Below are 19376 nucleotides of genomic sequence, written 5' to 3' on the forward strand. Positions count from 1 at the left end.
TGGATGGATATATTCTGTATTTTCTCCCTTTTTTATGGTCTATGTTCTTTACTTTTTAATCCTTTTTATGTAAAGCACATTGAGTTGCCTTGTGTGTGAAATGCGCTATATAAATAAATCTGCCTTGCCTTGCCTTGCCTTACCTTTTTGTTTGTAAGCAATGTTGCCCTTCGCACATCTAACCCAGGATTAAAAAAAATCTCCCTTCTATGCTGCAATTGTATAGCTCTAATTAGCAAAAATGACAGTAGTTACGTGTTTAGTTAATTGCTTTACTTAATAGCAGGCCTTTATGATTTTGGTTTATTCTCAATTTTTTGTTGTGGACACTTGGGGGCAGTGTTGGGGCAAAAAAAGGGGAATAAATAATTAGGTTCTTGTTCCTTATGTGGAATAAGAACGAGTAATGTCATTTTTCACAGTCTTTAAGAATAACCAAATGTAGCAATGTAAAGTGTAATGTCAAACAGTTTACCTGATTGCTTAGAGCACAGGAGTCAAACTCAAGGCCCGCCACATCATTTTATGTGGCACGCGAAGACAAATTGTGCATCAAATTCGTGTGTCATTACTAGAATTGCAAATTGTCTTCACTTTTAAAAATATCTTCTTTTTTTTTATATTTGACCAGTTTTTACTAGTCTGATTTGAAAACGAGTTATTCGTCAGTTTGTTTTGTAGCTTATACTGTATATAATATGAGGTGCTCATACATTTATTTGGGTTGACAGTCATAATGGCCCTCCGAACGAAACTATGACTACAATGCGGCCCGCGAAAAAAAATGAATTTCACACCCCTGGCTTAGAGTGTGGTGGGTGCTTTGCTTGTGCTTGCCTGGGCCTCTCTGGGCCTCTGCTGAATGCTGCTCTCAACTGGGTTCGCATTGGATGTTTTTTATACTTGGTATGATTATCTAATGCTGTTTTACTTTAATATTTTAGGATAATTTTCACTAGGCACAGGGAGCAGCTACTATAAAATGGAGTGCCTGGTCTTAGCCTCTACCCATTTTCACAATTAAACTCTACTTTTTTTGTCACTGGATTCTTTCCTTTCTCTCGTTCCTTCTCCTACACACTCTCCGTTTCCACCTCACCATTGCGAATGAAAATCCGGGGCGATCAGGAAAATCCGGGACAGGTGGCAACACTAGATTGATAGATACACAACTGCTTGACACAAACTGCTCACCCAAGTTTTCTGATTTTGCCACAAGGTGGCAGTGCAGTACACGAAAAGGAACACATTCATTGCTTGCCTTCCTTCATGCGTCCTCTGCTCCTCACCCCTCTTTTGACCAAGCATAAATTACTGTATGGATGCCACTTATTTTTAGTAATCATATCCAGGTAATTTTACCACAAACTCTAAAACCACTTGTTCACTTTTTCTATATGCATGTATCAAGTATCAGACCACATAAAACAAAACATCCCTGTGTTTTGAAGAGCCAATTATAAGAGATATGGGACATTGAAAAATATATTGCAGGCTGGTGGATGGCAGGCCCAAACAAGAAAAGATAAGATAGGGAAGAATAGGGCACAGTCATGGCTGTTTTCTGACTCCATCCTCCCATCATGGAGAGCTGGAGGATCAAATGCCAGAACAATCAATCATCCAGCAAGCAGCTCAATGGGACAAACCATGATGACATTCACTTCCCTAGCGTCTATATCAATAGAATAAAAAAAGGAAAGAAATAAATTGTCCCAAAACACCCTGCACACCCACGCCATCAAGCTGGCCTTTTGCCACCTTCATCATTTGTTATTTATAGCCCTAGGTGCATGGGATTTGGGGCCCTGTGAAAAACTCACATAAAGCCCAAACACGTCAATGATGCAAATTAGACATTTTTATTAAATATCATCATCACTTATCCCATCCCAAAATGACCCAAACTCCATCCCTCTTTATAAAGCTTCGCTCTGCCGTCCTGCTTTCTGGCTGTCCCTCTCCAAGCTGTTATTTGCCTTTTCTTCTATTGGGATACTCTTAATGTGTGTGATTGATGCGCAAACATAGTTCAAGGAAAAATTACAGCTGCGATGCTAGCCAGCCTTTCACAAACAGCCAGACATGCAAATAGTGATTCTCTTATCTGACACAGAATTACAATAAAGTCTGACCTCTGTGACATTTTTTAGATGCATGAAACTATTCATTTACATGTTAACAAGCAAGGCGCAGCCTGTCCCCTCCCCCCACATTCAGCATTCAAACCTCCCACTGCGACATTTTGAGCACACAGCAGGGATGTGTGCCTCCAGACGGCCTGCTCCTCCCCACCCTTGTCCGTGTTATTGTTTGTCCAGGATGATCCAGCACTGACGAGTTCATCAAGTCAAGAAGTCCATGCATCAATACATTTGATTCAAACACTTACTGGATATGAGATGCACAATATATTTGCATTCTTTCCCCACATGAGACGGCTTAATAGCGTCCAGGCATATTAAACATCCCCATACCAAAGAATTGAGAACTTGTCCCCTCAAAGCAAACCCTATCTTATCAAAAAGCTTTCCAACTCATGTTTCATGTCTCATTGCTTTCGCTGCCACTAAAGACAGAACAATCAGTGGGATGTCTGCACTCCTTGTAGAAGAAGACAGGTCTTGCTCCAAATGAGGCTGTTCACCCAGCGCATCAATAATTTACTGTCACCAGCAAACATGAGCTGTAACTGGGGGTGGCTGCAAACTGTCATAAAGTGTCAACCTTGAACCAGGGATCACCGTTACCCAAAAGTTTATTTCTGATCCTTCTTAGCAAGACGCCATGTCATTCCTCGTTATTCTGGGTGTTTCCTTAAGCATCTTCCATGAATACAGCATAAACATTTTGGCAATTGGTGTTTGGAGGATATTATAGCACAAGCGCTAAGCGCTCAGGGATATCGATTTTGCTTTAGCGGCCAAGAGCCATGGCTCTACTGGCATCAATATATTCAGGAGAGGGAGCTGAATGACAGGGAAAGAGTGACCTTGAGCCAGTAAGCATTCTTGGCAGATAAAGTTTTGTCCTGAAATACAGCAGGCAGAGGATACACATGGGATGACACTGGCAGGAGTGACATTGCGGTTTTGACTAAAAGTTGCGGAAGGGTTTATGGTGTGATGCATTGATTCGTGTACATAGTGAACAATTTGTTCTTGTTTTTGCTCAAGAAGCCAGCTGAATGTGCCTAGTCTGAGTGTACGTTAAGATAACCTGACTTTGGGGTTGGAACCGTGCATGAGGTTCACATGACTTCACGTCAGCATGGAGCTGCAATAAAGTTGTTTTGAACACAAGATACAATTGTGTGTTATATATATACTATATATATATATATATATATATATATATATATATAGTGTGTGTGTGTGTGTGTGTGTGCGTGTGTGTGTGTGTTTTCAAAGCAGGAAAATGTTCACTTTTTCAATAAAGGTTGGATTTAGCTGTTCTGTATCCAAAACAAAGACACCATTTCTACAAGAATATAATATTATTTTTGCCAGTATTTCTTTTGTTTGGTCTATATCAGTTTGCCCTATTTTTTCATCTTCAGTAGACAATGCACAGACAGAAAATCCTTACTCCTCAACCTGCTTCTATTTGTCTTGCATTTATTTCAAAGTGAACACGCATTTTGCTTTTGCTTTTTTTCCTTCTACTCCTCAGTTTAGAGCGATAGATAGATAGAGAGAGAGAGAGAGAGAGAGAGAGAGAGAGAGAGAGAGAGAGAGAGAGAGAGATAGATAGATAGATAGATAGATAGATAGATAGATAGATAGATAGATAGATACAAAGATAGATAGATAGATAGATAGATAGATAGATAGATAGATAGATAGATAGATAGATAGATAGATAGATAGATAGATAGATAGATAGATAGATCGATCAGGGTCAGAAACAAGTTTGTTGACTGTCTTGGTTGAAGATTCACAGTTGAGATGCCAAGACAGAATAATATAACTTTTACAAATAGTCTCCTATCTCCTGTAGCCCGTTTCGTTCCCTCCACTTTGTTATTTTTCACCCCTGATATTACACAAAATAAGTGTCAATATCACTGAAGCTTGAAGAGTTGAGCAGCAGGCCATTGACCAGTGGATGAAAAAGACACTTTCAGCCGAACTGTTAATTAAGGTGATAAAAAAAAATCAGGCCTTTTGCAGAAGCTCTCTAAATCTTGGAGAGAATATGCATTATAGTTCAAGGCGGGAAGTTTTCATTTTACTGCAGTTGGTAAAGAAGGAAGCTAGGCCTACCTACCTTCTTAACTATTGCAAAAACCAATGTATCTTTAATATTATTCTTGACAGAACGAAATGAATTACAATTTTGTCTTTGTAGAGGTTATTATGTACTGTGCATATAATGCGAAAAGTGATACAGTAAATAAAATTGAAAGAGGAAAACTGGCACATTACCATGAAAATGTGCCCACACTTACAAAAAAATGTGTCGTGGTTTTCTCTGTATAGTTTTTACTACAAGCCAAATATATTTAAGCATACTTGTGAAGGCGATCACTCATCAAAGAACAAAGAGAAAGATCCGAAGCTGACAATCTACTGTAGGTGCATGACATGATTCTTCAACAAAAACAATTGACTTTGTCCATGCTTTCAACTGTGTTGTCATTTTTGAGTAATTGATAGGTACTTGTATGGTTATGAAAAATAGGGTAAAATTTTGAAAAATATATATATTTTTTATCCATCCATCCATCCATCCATCCATCCATCCATCCATCCATCCATCCATCCATCCATCCATCCATCCATCCATCCATCCATCCATCCATCCATCCATCCATCCATCTTTTTCCGCTTATCCGGGGTCGGGTCGCGGGGGCAGCAGCTATAGGAGGGACTCCCAGACCTCCCATCTCCCCATCCACTTCGTCCAGTTCATCCGGGGGATCCCAAGGCGTTCCCAGCCCAGCTGAGAGACATAGTCTCTCCAGCGCGTCCTGGGTCATCCCCGGGGTCTACTGGGGAAACATAATAATTGCAGGAAAAATGACCCCAAAAAAAAGTTCAATAATACAATTTATTCAGGTTTGGCGGGCCGGATTAAACGGCCCCGTGGGCCGGATGTGGCCCGCGGGCCGTAGTTTCCCCATGCCTGGTCTAGCACCATTGGTAACTTGATAACATGCATTTGGCCCATCTAACTTGCATGATGTGGTGTAAGTGCAAATAATGCAACAATTTATTATTAAATATGGAGGCACTCGCAGCTTAACGATCTTTTTAGAGGCTTTGGAAGCATGTAATAAAAAAGAACTAACGTATTTTGCGATTGATAAGTTCTTTTAATGCTTACTGTAGATTCACAAGTCCATCCATCCATCCATCCATCCATCCATCTTCTTCCGCTTATCCGGGGTCGGGTCGCGGGGGCAGCAGCTTCAGGAGGGACTCCCAGACTTCCCTCTCCCCAGCCACTTCATCTAGCTCATCCCGGGGGATCCCAAGGCGTTCCCAGGCCAGCTGAGAGACATAGTCTCTCCAGCGCGTCCTGGGTCGTCCCCGGGGTCTCCTACCGGTGGGACATGCCCGGAACACCTCCCCAGGGAGGCGTCCAGGAGGCATCCTGATGAGATGCCCGAGCCACCTCATCTGGCTCCTCTCAATGTGGAGGAGTAGCGACTCTACTCCGAGTCTCTCCCGGATGACCGAACGTCTCACCCTATCTCTAAGGGAGAGCCCGGACATCCTGCGGAGAAAACTCATTTCGGCCGCTTGTATCCGGGATCTCGTTCTTTCGGTCACGACCCATAGCTCGTGACCATAGGTGAGGGTAGGAGCGTAAATCGACCGGTAAATTGAGAGCTTTGGCTTTTGGCTCAGCTCTCTCTTTACCACGACAGACCGGTACAGAGTCCGCATTACTGCCAACGCTGCACCGATCCGCCTGTCGATCTCGCGCTCCATCCTCCCCTCACTCGTGAACAAGACCCCAAGATACTTGAACTCCTCCACTTGGGGCAGGATCTCATCCCCGATCCGGAGAGGGCATTCCACCCTTTTCCGACCGAGGACCATGGACTCGAATTTGGAGGTGCTGACCCTCATCCTGACCGCTTCACACTCGGCTGCGAACCGCTCCAGTGAGAGCTGGAGATCACGGCCTGAAGAAGCCAACAGCACCACGCCGTCTGCAAAAAGCAGAGACGCGATGCTGAGGTCCCCAAACCGGACCCCCTCAAAGCCTCGGCTGCGCCTAGAAATTCTGTCCATAAAAATTATGAACAGAATCGGTGACCAAGGGCAGCCTTGGCGGAGTCCAACCCTCAGTGGAAACGAATCCGACTTACTGTCGGAAATGCGGACCAAACTCTGGTCCACAAAACACATGTGGACTGGTTGGGCGAACTCCCATGCACCCTCGAGGATCCTGCCGAGGGTGTAGAGCTGGTCCACTGTTCCACGGCCAGGACGAAAGCCACACTGCTCCTCCTGAATCCGAGGTTCGACTTCCCGACGGACCCTCCTCTCCAGCACCCCCGAATAGACCTTACCAGGGAGGCTGAGGAGTGTGATTCCCCTGTAATTGGAACACACCCTCCGGTCCCCCTTCTTAAAGAGGGGAACCACCACCCCAGTCTGCCAATCCAGAGGCACCGTCCCCGATGTCCACGCAATGTTGTAGAGGCGTGTCCGCCATGACAGCCCCACAACATCCAGAGCCTTTAAGAACTCCGGGCCGATCTCGTCCACCCCCGGGGCCTTGCCACCAAGGAGTTTTTTAACTACCTCAGTGACTTCGACCCCAGAGATTGTCCGCCTCAGAGTCTCCAGGCCCTAATTCCTCAATGGAAGGCGTGTAGGTGGAATTGAGGAGGTCTTCGAAGTATTCTCCCCACCGACTCACGACGTCCCGAGTCGAGGTCAGCAGCACGCCATCCCCACTGTAAACAGTGTTGACGTTGCACTGCTTCCCCCTCCTGAGACGCCGGATGGTGGACCAGAATTTCCTCGAAGCCGTCCGGACGTCATTCTCCTTGGCCTCGCCAAACTCCTCCCACGCCCGGGTCTTTGCCTCACCAACCGCCGAAGCCGCGTTCCGCTTGGCCATCCGGTACCTGTCAGCTGCCTCCGGAGTCCCGCAGGCCAAAACGGCCCGATAGGACTCCTTCTTCAGCTTGATGGCATCCCTTACCGCCGGTGTCCACCAGCGGGCTTCGGGGATTGCCGCCACGACAGGCACCAACGACCTTACGGCCACAGCTCCGGTCGGCCGCCTCAGCAATGGAGGCGCGGAACATGGTCCACTCGGACTCAATGTCCCCTGCCTCCCCCGGGACGTGGGAAAAGCTCTGCCGGAGGTGGGAGTTGAAGCTCTTCCTGACAGGGGATTCTGCCAGACATTCCCAGCAGACCCTCACAGAGCGTTTGGGTCTGCCAGGTCGGACCGGCATCTTCCCCCACCATCGGAGCCAACCCACCACCAGGTGGTGATCAGTTGACTGCTCCGCCCCTCTCTTCGCCCGAGTGTCCAAAACATGCGGCCGCAAATCCGATGACACGACTACAAAGTCGATCATCGAACTGCGGCCTAGGGTGTCCTGGTGCCAAGTGCACACATGGACACCCTTATGTTTGAACATGGTATTCATTATAGAAAATCCGTGTCGAGCACAGAAGTCCAATAATAGAACACCGCTCGGGTTCAGATCGGGGGGGCCGTTCCTCCCAATCACGCCCTTCCAGGTCTCACTGTCATTGCCCACGTGAGCATTGAAGTCACCCAGTAGAACAATGGAGTCCCCAGAAACAGCGCTCTCCAGCACTTCCTCCAGGGACCCCAAGAAGGGTGGGTACTCTGAGCTGCTGTTTGGTGCATAGACACAAACAACAGTCAGGACCCGTCCCCCCACCCGAAGGCGGAGGGAGGCTACCCTCTCGTTCACCGGGGTGAACCCCAATGCGCAGGCGCCCAGCTGGGGGGGGCAATAAGTATACCCACACCTGCTCGACACCTCTCACCGTGGGCAACTCCAGTACCGGAACCCAAACTGTGTGTGGAGGCAAGTCCGACTATATCTAGTCGGAACTTTTCTGCCTCGCACACCAGTTCGGGCTCCTTTCCAGCCAGAGAGGTGACATTCCATGTCCCAAGAGCCAGCTTCTGCAGCCGGGGATTGGACCGCCAAGGTCCCTGCCTTTGGCCGCCGCCCAGCTCACAATGCACCCGCAATTTGTATATTTTTAAAATAAAAAAAAATCTGCATGGAGGTTTCTTGAATACTCCATCATATTGAGCAGGTGGCAGAGTTCTCAAAATTACTGCCTTTCCCTTTTTTTTGCTTTTCTCCCGTTCATGCCTGAATAATTTTGAGATCAGATGGAAAACTGAATATCCACCTCCCAGTGCCCTTGAATGGAGACTCTCAGCAAAATGTGTGAACTCAGAATGCTCTCTAAATATGTTTACTGGACACGGCTGCTTTATGGATTTTACCACTGATTCCTCGAGATCCTACTATGGTGCCAATAGTGCTAACCCTAGTTTAACAACCAACTGTGAAGTAATTTCAGAAAATGCCGAATGTTATCAAGTTATGTCACAAACGTTCTACCATAAATAAAGCATGAAAAATTATTTATATTTCGTATATTTGTCAAAATAGTCATTTTGTTTAAGTGAAATCCTGGCGAGCAACAGACCCAGAAGTGTGACATATTTAAAGAAAAAGCCAGTAAAAAATCAACTCGAAAAGCAACAAACTATTTTAATGCCTCAAAATACTTTTGGCATAGCTTTCAATCATTGTGTGATGTCCTACCTGCTTATATCTATGCATAAGCATCTTTGTATTGCTGGTGCTTGTCGAGGGGGAAATGGGGAAAAAAAGTTCCCTTAGGCTACTGAAAATCATTACAAACCAGCGATTTGACGCATACTCAAAAGAAAAGCAATTGATGACCAGGAGCTAAACTGTTGATATGATTGTGAGCCACAAATATCGCCATTGAATTTGGCAATCTCTTGCTAACTTGACCGGTGTCCCCACTTAAGAGAGCACTCACAATAACATGTCCGTCCTGCTGTTTTCCGTGTCTTCATTTATAGTTATCATATAAGTTCACAACACCCTGCATTGTTCCCTGCGTATTTGAAGGTTTATAATTTGCCGTAACATCGGTACTATTTTTGATGAGCATGCCTGCCTTTAACAGTTTGGTAGCATTTAGTTAGCCTATGTTCGTTCTTTAATCGATTATTTTACATGCCAGTTTTGCGTAGAACAACAGCTTGTAATAAACAACTTTTTTGTAAGAACCTTTTGCCTCTTGGATAAGTGGTTGTCAAGTGCCCTACCACAACAGAATTTTGAATGTAATAATGAGAACATGGCTGTGTGCCACAGGAGTTGGTTTCCCTCCTACATAGCAGTCAGACTGAGGGTCAGCCTGAGGCACCAAGCATAGACGAGAAAGTCAACCTTCACTTTATAGCTTTTGTGAACGTTTTTAATACGCTACACATATTTAAAAAATGATGATAATTTTTGCAAACCCTTTATCATCAGCAAAACGGTTGAGAAAACAGAGGTCTTCGAAAGGTTTGAAAAAAAAAACCCACTCAACACCGGCGTAAAATTCGTTTGCTTTGCAAGAATGAAAAGGGTCCATTCATGTGCCCTATTCTGATTTTTTGGCCACTCAAACAACTGTTGGCCTAAATATGAGCAATGCATCGGCACACAGCGCCGAGGCATTTTGACGAATAACGTGATAACAATGGCTAAGAGCAGTGAATTGGACAACCCACAGTGCAGTGATTTCCAAAGATTACCACAGATTGACGAACAAAGGCGTTTTCATTGATAAGCACGTTGCTATCAGTCTGATTAAGAACCTGGCTCGGCGTGTTTAAACTGTTTTAGCCGTTAAAATAGAAACACAAGCTATAATCATTTGAAACTTTTTAAAAAGAGGCATCAGAATCTCACATGTAAAGGCAAACCAGATATTTTTGTCTTGCCTTGTAATTCACTTGGTATGTATGGCCTTTGGTGTGTTAGCTCTCTCTCTCTCTCTCTCTCTCTCTCTCTCTCTCTCTCTCTCTCTCTCTCTCTCTCTCGCTCTGAAATCTCAATATGCCGGCCACTGTCTTGTTACAACTATGATTGATTGAGCAGGTCTGGCAGGCTGAGACCCCCAGCTCAGGTCATTTGTTAAACATTTATAGTTCATAATCCATCTGGTCTCACCTATTCACATCCCAAGTAGTAATTCTTCATTTCCCTTTTGTATGTAAGTTTTTTTCTCCCTAGCTCTGATGGATTTTATAGTGTACGGTGCCTCTTGTTGGTCCTAATTGTGGGAATATGCACACGTTTATGATACTATGGTACATTTGTTGAGCTGTGTACCAGCAGGTGGCAGTAGAAGACCATGCATAGAGCTGTTGCTAAGTCATTGAGCATTTGCCATCTGTTGCCCAGCAAGCGTTCCCCGGAGATGCCAACAAATGGGAAGAAGACTTAATGCTTGTTCATCACCCTGATCCCATTTCACCTGTTCTCTTTCAATAAATTATCTTCACAGGTCTCAGCCCCTTTTCTGTTGGTGGCTTTCGAAATTACATTTTTAATCCAGGACGTAGAGCTCATTCCACCTTGAGGGTAGGAGAAAAGAAGATAATATTTTTGACCGTGAGCTCAGCAATAACGTGAATGACAATTTTCTAGTTTGAATAAATAAATAAATAAATAAATAAATACAATCTTTTAATAGGTATAATAAAGGTTCTGCAAAATCAATGATGCCTGCATTGTTGTCATTCTTGTTACTTGGCAAAATGCCTGTAGCTATGTAGGATTAATTACTTCTTTTAAAAATAGAAAGGAAAGAGGACAATAAAGTTCAAATTTGTCAGTAATGTTAAACAACAAGTGCCCCCCCCCCCCCACACACACACACACATACACACACACGATTTTGGACACCGAGAATATGCAATGTTTTGCTACATTGAATGCAGCAATCGGTATAGCAGAAGTCATTGACTCATTTTTCACACTGATAATAATTCACAAACAAGATACATCTTTGCAGTCACTCAAGTGTGTGGAGGGGAAAAAGGAACATTAGGGGTGATTGGTAAAGAATGCAAAGCCAAACAATGGTACAGACAATATATGGATCCTCAAGTGATTTTGATAATATCCCCGGATAGACAATGGTCAAAGCTCTTTTCTTTGCCATGAAAGAATCCACTCTCAATTTGGTTTTGTAATCTCAATGGATGACTGACCTCTCTATGTGAGTGTTTCTTAGACAGAAATCAACAGGGAAAAAAGCTTTCGAGTGAAACAAGAGATGTATTTAATGAGAAAGTAAAGGCTGCTGCTGGAAAAGCGCTGCTCTTTCTTGCCAAGCCAGTGAGCGCATTCTTTGGTGAGTGTGTTTTCAGATCAAGAGGACAACAGTCAGAAGGCAAAAAGGCAAAGTTTTTGACAATCTTCAGAGTGTATACATACAGAATAAATCTTGTTACTTATAATACTGGTACCATTAGGCTATATCTTGAGCGCTGCACGTAAAACCATCACATTTAAAGTATTCTGAGGTTAACGGTGGCTGCTATGCTATTCATGCAAGAACTACTGCTATGTGCAGCTCCAAAGTGAGACAAATGGTTCTGGGTGGAGACTAATATTTATGGAGCAGAGCACTTATTGATAGTTGTTGGTAATCCTAACATTCACCTATATATTTTCTATAGGGCCTGTCTTTATTGGAGCTGGTAGTATTTACGGTATGCCATCTGACTCAGTGCGAGGCAGGGTACACATTTTAGTGGTCTTCAGTCAATCGGAGTTAATCCTAATTGTGTTAAAGAAACAATCCTAATCCATCTGAACGTAATTATATTGGAGAGTTGTTACTTTCTCAAAAGAAAACTCCACAAAGCATCACTTAATTTAAATGCCTTTGATACAGGTTAAATTAAACAATCCTTATATAATGTACTGTGTTACCCATAAATTTTGATCATCACCAATAATTTCAGTCTTTTGATCATCCGCTTAAGCAGCACAGGTGTTTCTTAAAATCTGTCAAGATAAATACCATTTAGCAGACCACCTGTGTTATGCAAAGGGACTGGAAGAGTCCTTACCAGATGGCCTGTGCCACCACTTCTATCAGCCAATCCTCTCTTATCTCATCAAGAGCAGTGAATTCGACAAAATAAATTGTGAACATGTTGAGAAGGCTACAATAATTCATAAGTTCTATTCAACTGACGTTCAAAGAGAGCAAAGTTACTCTAAGTCCATTTTCAGAGACAGGATCCACGATGGGGGGTCGAGGTGGTCTCTAAGTGCCTGCTCCACTTTATATCATCACCAAGTGGAGATCTCCTTGCAGTTTCCTTTTAATCTATTTTGCACACACCAATCTGCTGCATCTAATGTACATGCCTGCACACCTCTTTCTATGCTGAATTTAAAGGGAATGAGAGGAGCAGGTGAATGGCAAACAAGCGTTCCTTCCCAACATGGTTCAACTGTGTGCGTGCGCGTGTACGTGTGTGCACGTGTGTGCGTGTCTGAGGTTGTGGGGTGTCAAACATGGACATGATGTCGACTACATCTTCCGCAAGGGAAGCTCTTGCAATCTACTGGTATAAATGCACGTTGCGCACAAGCCCCAGCGAGTCAATATCTGCTTCCACAATGTGCCCTTCCACTGTCCTTATTTTAATGGAAATGAGGGGAGACACTTCGATTGGCTGGGATTGTGAAAAGTGTGCGATATAAATATGGGTTTAAAATGATTTGCATAAAAAAAAAATCATTGAATTAGCGGGGACATGAATGATAAACCTTGTTAGCGCACGGGCTAAGATGAAGTGTAAATACGAATACACTATCACGAGCAATTCCAGTTAGAGAAAGCGCTGTGATGCATCTTGATAAAGATTTTACACCATTCATTTTGGTCAGGTATGAGGAAAAACTCAAATGTTAACATGGTCACTGTTGGTATGTATATCAATATATCATCCCGGATCACTTTTACCAGAGAAGAACTATTAAACATCGAACAGTCTTCCCCTGGTACTTTCTCTCCAGTTTTCTCTGACCCTGACTGTTTGTCGGAGATTTTAGCCGGAGCGGCGGCGCTATACAAGCTAGCATGCCGAAGACGGCGGCGTGGCAAGCGCGCCGGATCACTGGTGAAGCTGAGGCAGAGAGGGTTCCGTTCTCCCCTACCATCAATTCATCTGGCGAAAGTCCGCTTCCTGGCGAACAAGATGGACGAACTGCTGCTTCTCATCCCACGGAACCCGGACGTTAGCGGTTCCGCCGCCCTGTGCTTCACTGAATTGACCATGTCGTGCAGCTCCCTGGATTTAGGCTAATCCGTGACGATCGCAGCATGGAGCTCTCGGGAAAAGCAAAGGGAGGTGGTCTATGTTTCTATATTAATGAAAGTTGGTGTGCTGATGTCACGGTGTTGAAAGAGTCTTGCAGCCCTCTCCTAGAAACACTTTTCATAAACTGCCGGCCGTTTTATTCACCACGGAAGTTCTCCTCGTCATGGCGGCTGTTTACATTCCACCATACGCACGTGCGATCGAAGCCACGCAGCTGCTGGCTGATCAGGTAACAGACATGGAGAAAATACTACCAAACTCACTAATCATTGTTCTGGGTGATTTTAACAGGGCAAACCTCGCACACGAACTCCCCAAATACATACAGCCTCGAGAGAGGCATGTCTTTAATTTTCTGAATGATCTCGGTTTTGTTTTTGAAGTCCCAAAATAGGCACTCTGATATTTTAACGAATGAATCCTTCATGATGTATTCGCCATCGGTGAATGGTTTCCCGCGCTTTATTATCTCCCGGGCTGCAACAAAACTTGCAGCAGTTTGGCGATGCAATCCATTTCTTGAAACAGTTTTTTCGTTCCTCAAATTGCACGTTTCCTCTCAGTTCCAACTGGGTGATCGGCAGCAAATTTAGCATGCTTTAGCTGAAAATGTCGCTCCAAATTGCTCTTCTTGTTATATTTGACTTCTCATTGCAAATCAAACATTCAGGCAATCCTTCAGCATTGGCAACGAAAGCAAATAGTTGAGTCCATTCTTTCTTAAACCCTCTGTTCTCATCAGCAATCTTTCTCTTTTTTCCTTTTGAGTCCATGGCCCGTCACTCACACACCTGTTTGTTTCCAACTCGCCTGTGCTGTGTCGCTTGCTATGACGCAATTTTGTGCCATTCTGAAATTTGGTATTTTTAATATATTTACAACTACATACATTTTCTACAGCATAAGAATGTTTTTTGTCATGATTACCATCTAAAAACCATATTTAAAAAAACAAAACAAAACAAAACCCCATCTTTTTCCATTTTCTCTGGCTCTGGAGCCGCGGGTTGCCGACCCCTGGGTTAGAGAATAGCTGTCAAACTTGGCCCAGTTCTGTCCAAATACATAATTTTGTGTTGTCCGCAAAGGCAAATCATGTGCATGGATATATTTCTTGATAAAATATTAAAACTGAAAATTGTCTTCACTTTTAATAATAGTGTTGAGGTATTGTAAACATACTTTTTTACTAATTCCCCTTTTCTAATAAATTGAAAACTGACGTTTTTTAATTGGGTTCTGATTTCAAAAGTAGTTGTCCATCAATTTGTTGTTTATTATAACAATGTGACACATGCATGCATTTACTCTGTATGGCACAGGTGTCAAACGCAAGGCCCGGGGGCCAGATATGGCCCGCCACATCATTTTATGTGGCCCGCGAAGACAAATGGTGCATCAAATTTGTGTCATTACTAGAATTGCAAATCGTCTTCACTTTTTTTTTTTTTATAAATATTTGAGTGTGTCTGACTTCATAAGACCAAGTCGGGTTGTTATGATGCGTCTAGTGTGTTGGTGGAGTGCCCAGTGCATGTCACTTCTCACTGTCAACCCTCACCGCTGGCTAGCAGTATGCGAACGGGAGAGCCGAGTGCGTAAGTCTCTCCCTGCCAGTACATAGCCTCTCTAACAGCAAGCCCTATGTAGTGCCTCCACGCGGCGACACATGGTAACTGGGTACAACACGGACCCAGGCTAAACTACAAGGGACTCGGAGGAGGTTTGGCCCCTAGACGTGCGGCACGCAGGCCCACCGGTGTGTGGACACGCCCTGGTGCCCACGAACCAGCCCCCAACTATGGGTTAAATAGTACCACTGCCCAGTGGGCTCCTCGGAAGAGGAATGGGCTAAGGGAGTCAACCCCTACAGAAAATCAATTTCCCCTTGGGTTGGTGTCAGGAAGGGCATCCGGCTGTCAAGTCAAGTCAAGTCAAGTTTATTTGTATAGCCCTAAATCACAAGCAGTCTCAAAGGGCTTCACATAGACAAAAATTGACAATTATTCTCAAAGCATCCCCTGATCTTAAGCTCCCAAAAGGGCAAGGAAAAACTCAAAACCCCTGCCCGGGGAAAATGAGAAACCTTGAGAAGGGACCACAGATGGAAGGATCCCCCTTTCAGGATCACCAGGTTGTAATGGATGCAGAGAGGGCACAAATAATACATAATATGAAAATCAAAAGTGGATGTCCAAGTCAGAGCTGTAAAAAAGTTTTGCTCCAAAATTTTTCTCAGTATAGGACTCTCAACCACGAGATGGCCATGGACCGTCCCCGGTGGAAGAAAGCCATATTGAGAATCCAGTCCAACCCAGCGGCGCCTGGAAAGCGGACTTTAAACCGATGATGATGACCAGTTTTTACTCGTCTGATTTGAAAACGAGTTATTTGTCAGTTTGTTTTGTAGCTTTTACTGTATAAAATATGAGGTGCTCATACATTTATTTGGGTTGACAGTCATAACGGCCCTCCGAAAGAAGCTATGACTACAATGCGGCCTGCGAAAAAAAATATTTTGACACCCCTGCTGTATGGGTTCACAGTAATAAATCCCCTTTGAGTGAAACCACAACTATGATGTGTCCCACTAGAAAAATGGAATTGAGAGTTGACAAGGGGAAAGACAGAGACATCCGAGAGAGAGAGAGAGAGAGAGAGAGAGAGAGAGAGAGAAAAGAGAGTGTTATGGTTGATCATCAATTCATCCAATCAATCCATCAGCGTTCGACACTCACGGCATGAATACGCAAAATAAATATGGCTATATGTCATCCCTGACCATATGCTTTATGGAAGAGGACTGATTTAAGTTTTCTCTTAAACAATTAGAGCATGTCAGTCTTTTGAACGAAATCAAGCTACTTGAATCCATAGAACACGTGCCAAATTACTGACATTTCTACTAAAATCTGGGGACCATAAATCAATTTTTGTTTTGGGGAAAATGTAATGTTAATGTAATGTTAATGTAATGTTAATGTAATGTTAATGTAAAAGGTAAAAAGAAAGGTAAAGACCCAATGATTGTCACACACACATCTGGGTGTGGTGAAATTTGTCTCTGCATTTAACCCATCCCCGAAGGGAGCAGTGAGCAGCAGCGGTGCCGCGCCTGGGAATCATTTGGTGATCTAACCCCCCAACTCCAACCCTTAACGCTGAGTGCCAAGCCGGGAGGTGATGGGTCCCATTTTTGTAGTTTTTGGTATAACCTGGCCGGGGTTTGAACCCACAACCTTCCAGTCTCAGAGCGGACACTCTATCACTAGGACACTGAGCTGATAGTGATAGTACAGAGTATAGTGATGCTTGATCATATAGTACTATTTAGTTTATCTGATTTTAAATTCACTTCTAAAGTTTAGGAAAAGCCAGCATAGTAAGGTTAAGACTGGGAAAATAAAATGTTAAGCAAGTGGAAGAATGCTGTCCATGACACTTTTGGGATGTGAGTGTCAAATGCTAGCTCATGGTCAGAGGTGAACTCTACTGCTTGGGGCAAGTGCAAAACAATCTAAAGCAGCTATATCACTAGAAACTTTGTCTCTGAGGTCATGGAAGCCAGGGACCATTACTTTGGTTTTATCAGAATTCAGTAGTACAGTGATCCCTCGTTTATTGCAGGAGATGCGTTTCAGAAACACCAACAAAGATGCGTGAAATAAAAGCGGCATATGTACTTATTTATGTCTGTATTTATACACTATTGTATTGGACGATATAGAACATTGTGTTTCTTGTTGACCGCGAGGGTGGCATGGGTGTATTGAAGTGTGGTTTACCTGTCAAGCAATACAAAGCATCACCCTTCTGGATTAACACACTACACTAACATGGGGGATATCATGCCGAGCAAAACCAAAGTGAGTCGCGGTTGCGCATGAATCTCCTGTTGCATTGCGTTCCTTAAATAAAGGCTTTATAAACCGTCCCTCACACTTTTACGCTACATAAAGCTACCTTGTTCCCTAAATCACCATTCCTACACTGTTCTGCCCATGTATTGTAACTAAAAGAACAAACACGTGATATTGTCACATTTCCCTCGCACGCGGACGGATGCTGCGCCTCCAGCGCTTGTCCTCAGTCACGTCCGCAGTGACATACATTGCTCACAGGTACGCCTTGCGCTATCAGTGCTCTCTGCCGCCACCTGTCCCTTGTTACCCGTATGTCAACGCCGTTCTCCCGTCACTCCTGGTCGGTTAGTCTAGCTTGCCATGAATTATATTTTCCATTAATTTCTTATAAAAACCCACAAAGTAGTGAAGCCGCAATAGGTGAAGCACAAAGTGGAGAGGGATTACTGTACTATTACTATCATAATCAGTAATCCATCTTTTGATTTCTTTCAGGCATTCCTGAAGATTGGTTAACTGATTAATTTCCTCAGGTTTCATAAATAGTGGAGTTGTGTCATCACCATAGCAGTATGCTGGTCCAAGTACAGACTACTTTGGGACACCATATTTATGATTAAGAGGCATCGTGTCTTTGCTGCAGATAAATTTAGAGCAGTTACTTTAATAAATATGGTATGCTCTAACCTACAATTTGTTGGTCAAGTCTGTCAAAGGCAGAACTGCAATTTAAAATTTGAACATTTTATACTAATATTTGGTACAGTAGTGTAAAACTATTTTTTGTCAGAGTCTATGGCATTCAAACAACAGAGGTTAAAAAAGGTATCTCAGTACTGGTGACAAATTGGAACTCACAGCATTAAGTTGGAGTTGGCGAGTTTCTGTTGCTACTATGAAGAGCCTCACTCTAAGATCACAGCAATTTTATTACAGTATCAGACAATCACAGCAATGTTTGAAGGCAAGGAGAAAACTAGTCAAACTTTTTTTTTTTCAACATTTGCAATCATTTTGTACTGGAATGGTTGTTTCAATTTAACGGACAAATGCCTTTAATGGACGACCCTTTATCCCTATTACGTTTTTACTGTATTGACCAGGAGTTTACATTGTGACACTCATATTTTCATCTGTGCCAGGGGGAGAGGGGCATGTGACAGGTGACTGGCTGTCGATTATCCGCACCTGTGTTTGGAAACTTGGACACATTTTTACTCCAGGCTGCTCAGTAATATCTTGGCTTCTTGCTGAGAAAATACCAAAACATCCAACAATGCAGTCAATGGAGGACTTGATCGATTTCCCTTTGCTTCAACTGAAATCAAATGTCCAAACTAATTTGTACATGACGTAAAAGTATTTTTATGAGCGCAGACACCTGTCTATAAAAATCACTTTGCAATAGGCAGCAGTAGTGAATTGTGTGGCAAGGGTAATAGTTTCATTGTTTTCTGCTGACTCTATATTTTTCTCGCCATTCTGCACACTGACGAAAATGCCCATTTAAGATTTGGGCGGGGCTTTTCACTCACTCTACCCATCAAGACAGAACTGAGCGTTTACAGTTTCAGGAAAAAACAGATCAATGTTAAGCTAAAGATTTGAAACATGTCATCAAAATAAGGTAAGAAACATGTCTGCTTAATTTCGCATGCCAGATCATCATGCTTGAGAAAAAGGGATTCGTGGTCGACTCTTTCAATTGTGCCCCGTTAATTTCAATACATTATCAGAATATATTTGTGTTTTTTTTTTTTTCCGTTTGTTTTTTTATTTTGGGATGCAGGGGGGCGGGGTATCACGGAATCAAATATAAACATGATGTGGGCGACGTCCAGATGCTTCGTTTGATAGAGTACATCATTTGGGGGTTACATCGAACAGCGTGGACTGCAATAAGGCCAGAAACACAACAGAATACAAGATAAAAAAGATATAATACATTTAAAGGGTATAATTAGTATGAGGAATATTATAGCCCCACTTGGGAACTTTTCACTTTTGTTGATGATGGCAGCACCATCTGGACAAAAGCGCTAGTGTTTAGCCTGAATTTCCCACGAGTGCCAGCGCAGTGTTGTGAAATCCTGAGCTCTCGCTCGCCTGGAC

The sequence above is a fragment of the Syngnathus acus genome, chromosome 21 (genome assembly GCF_901709675.1).
Source record: "Syngnathus acus chromosome 21, fSynAcu1.2, whole genome shotgun sequence".
NCBI lineage: Eukaryota > Metazoa > Chordata > Actinopteri > Syngnathiformes > Syngnathidae > Syngnathus > Syngnathus acus.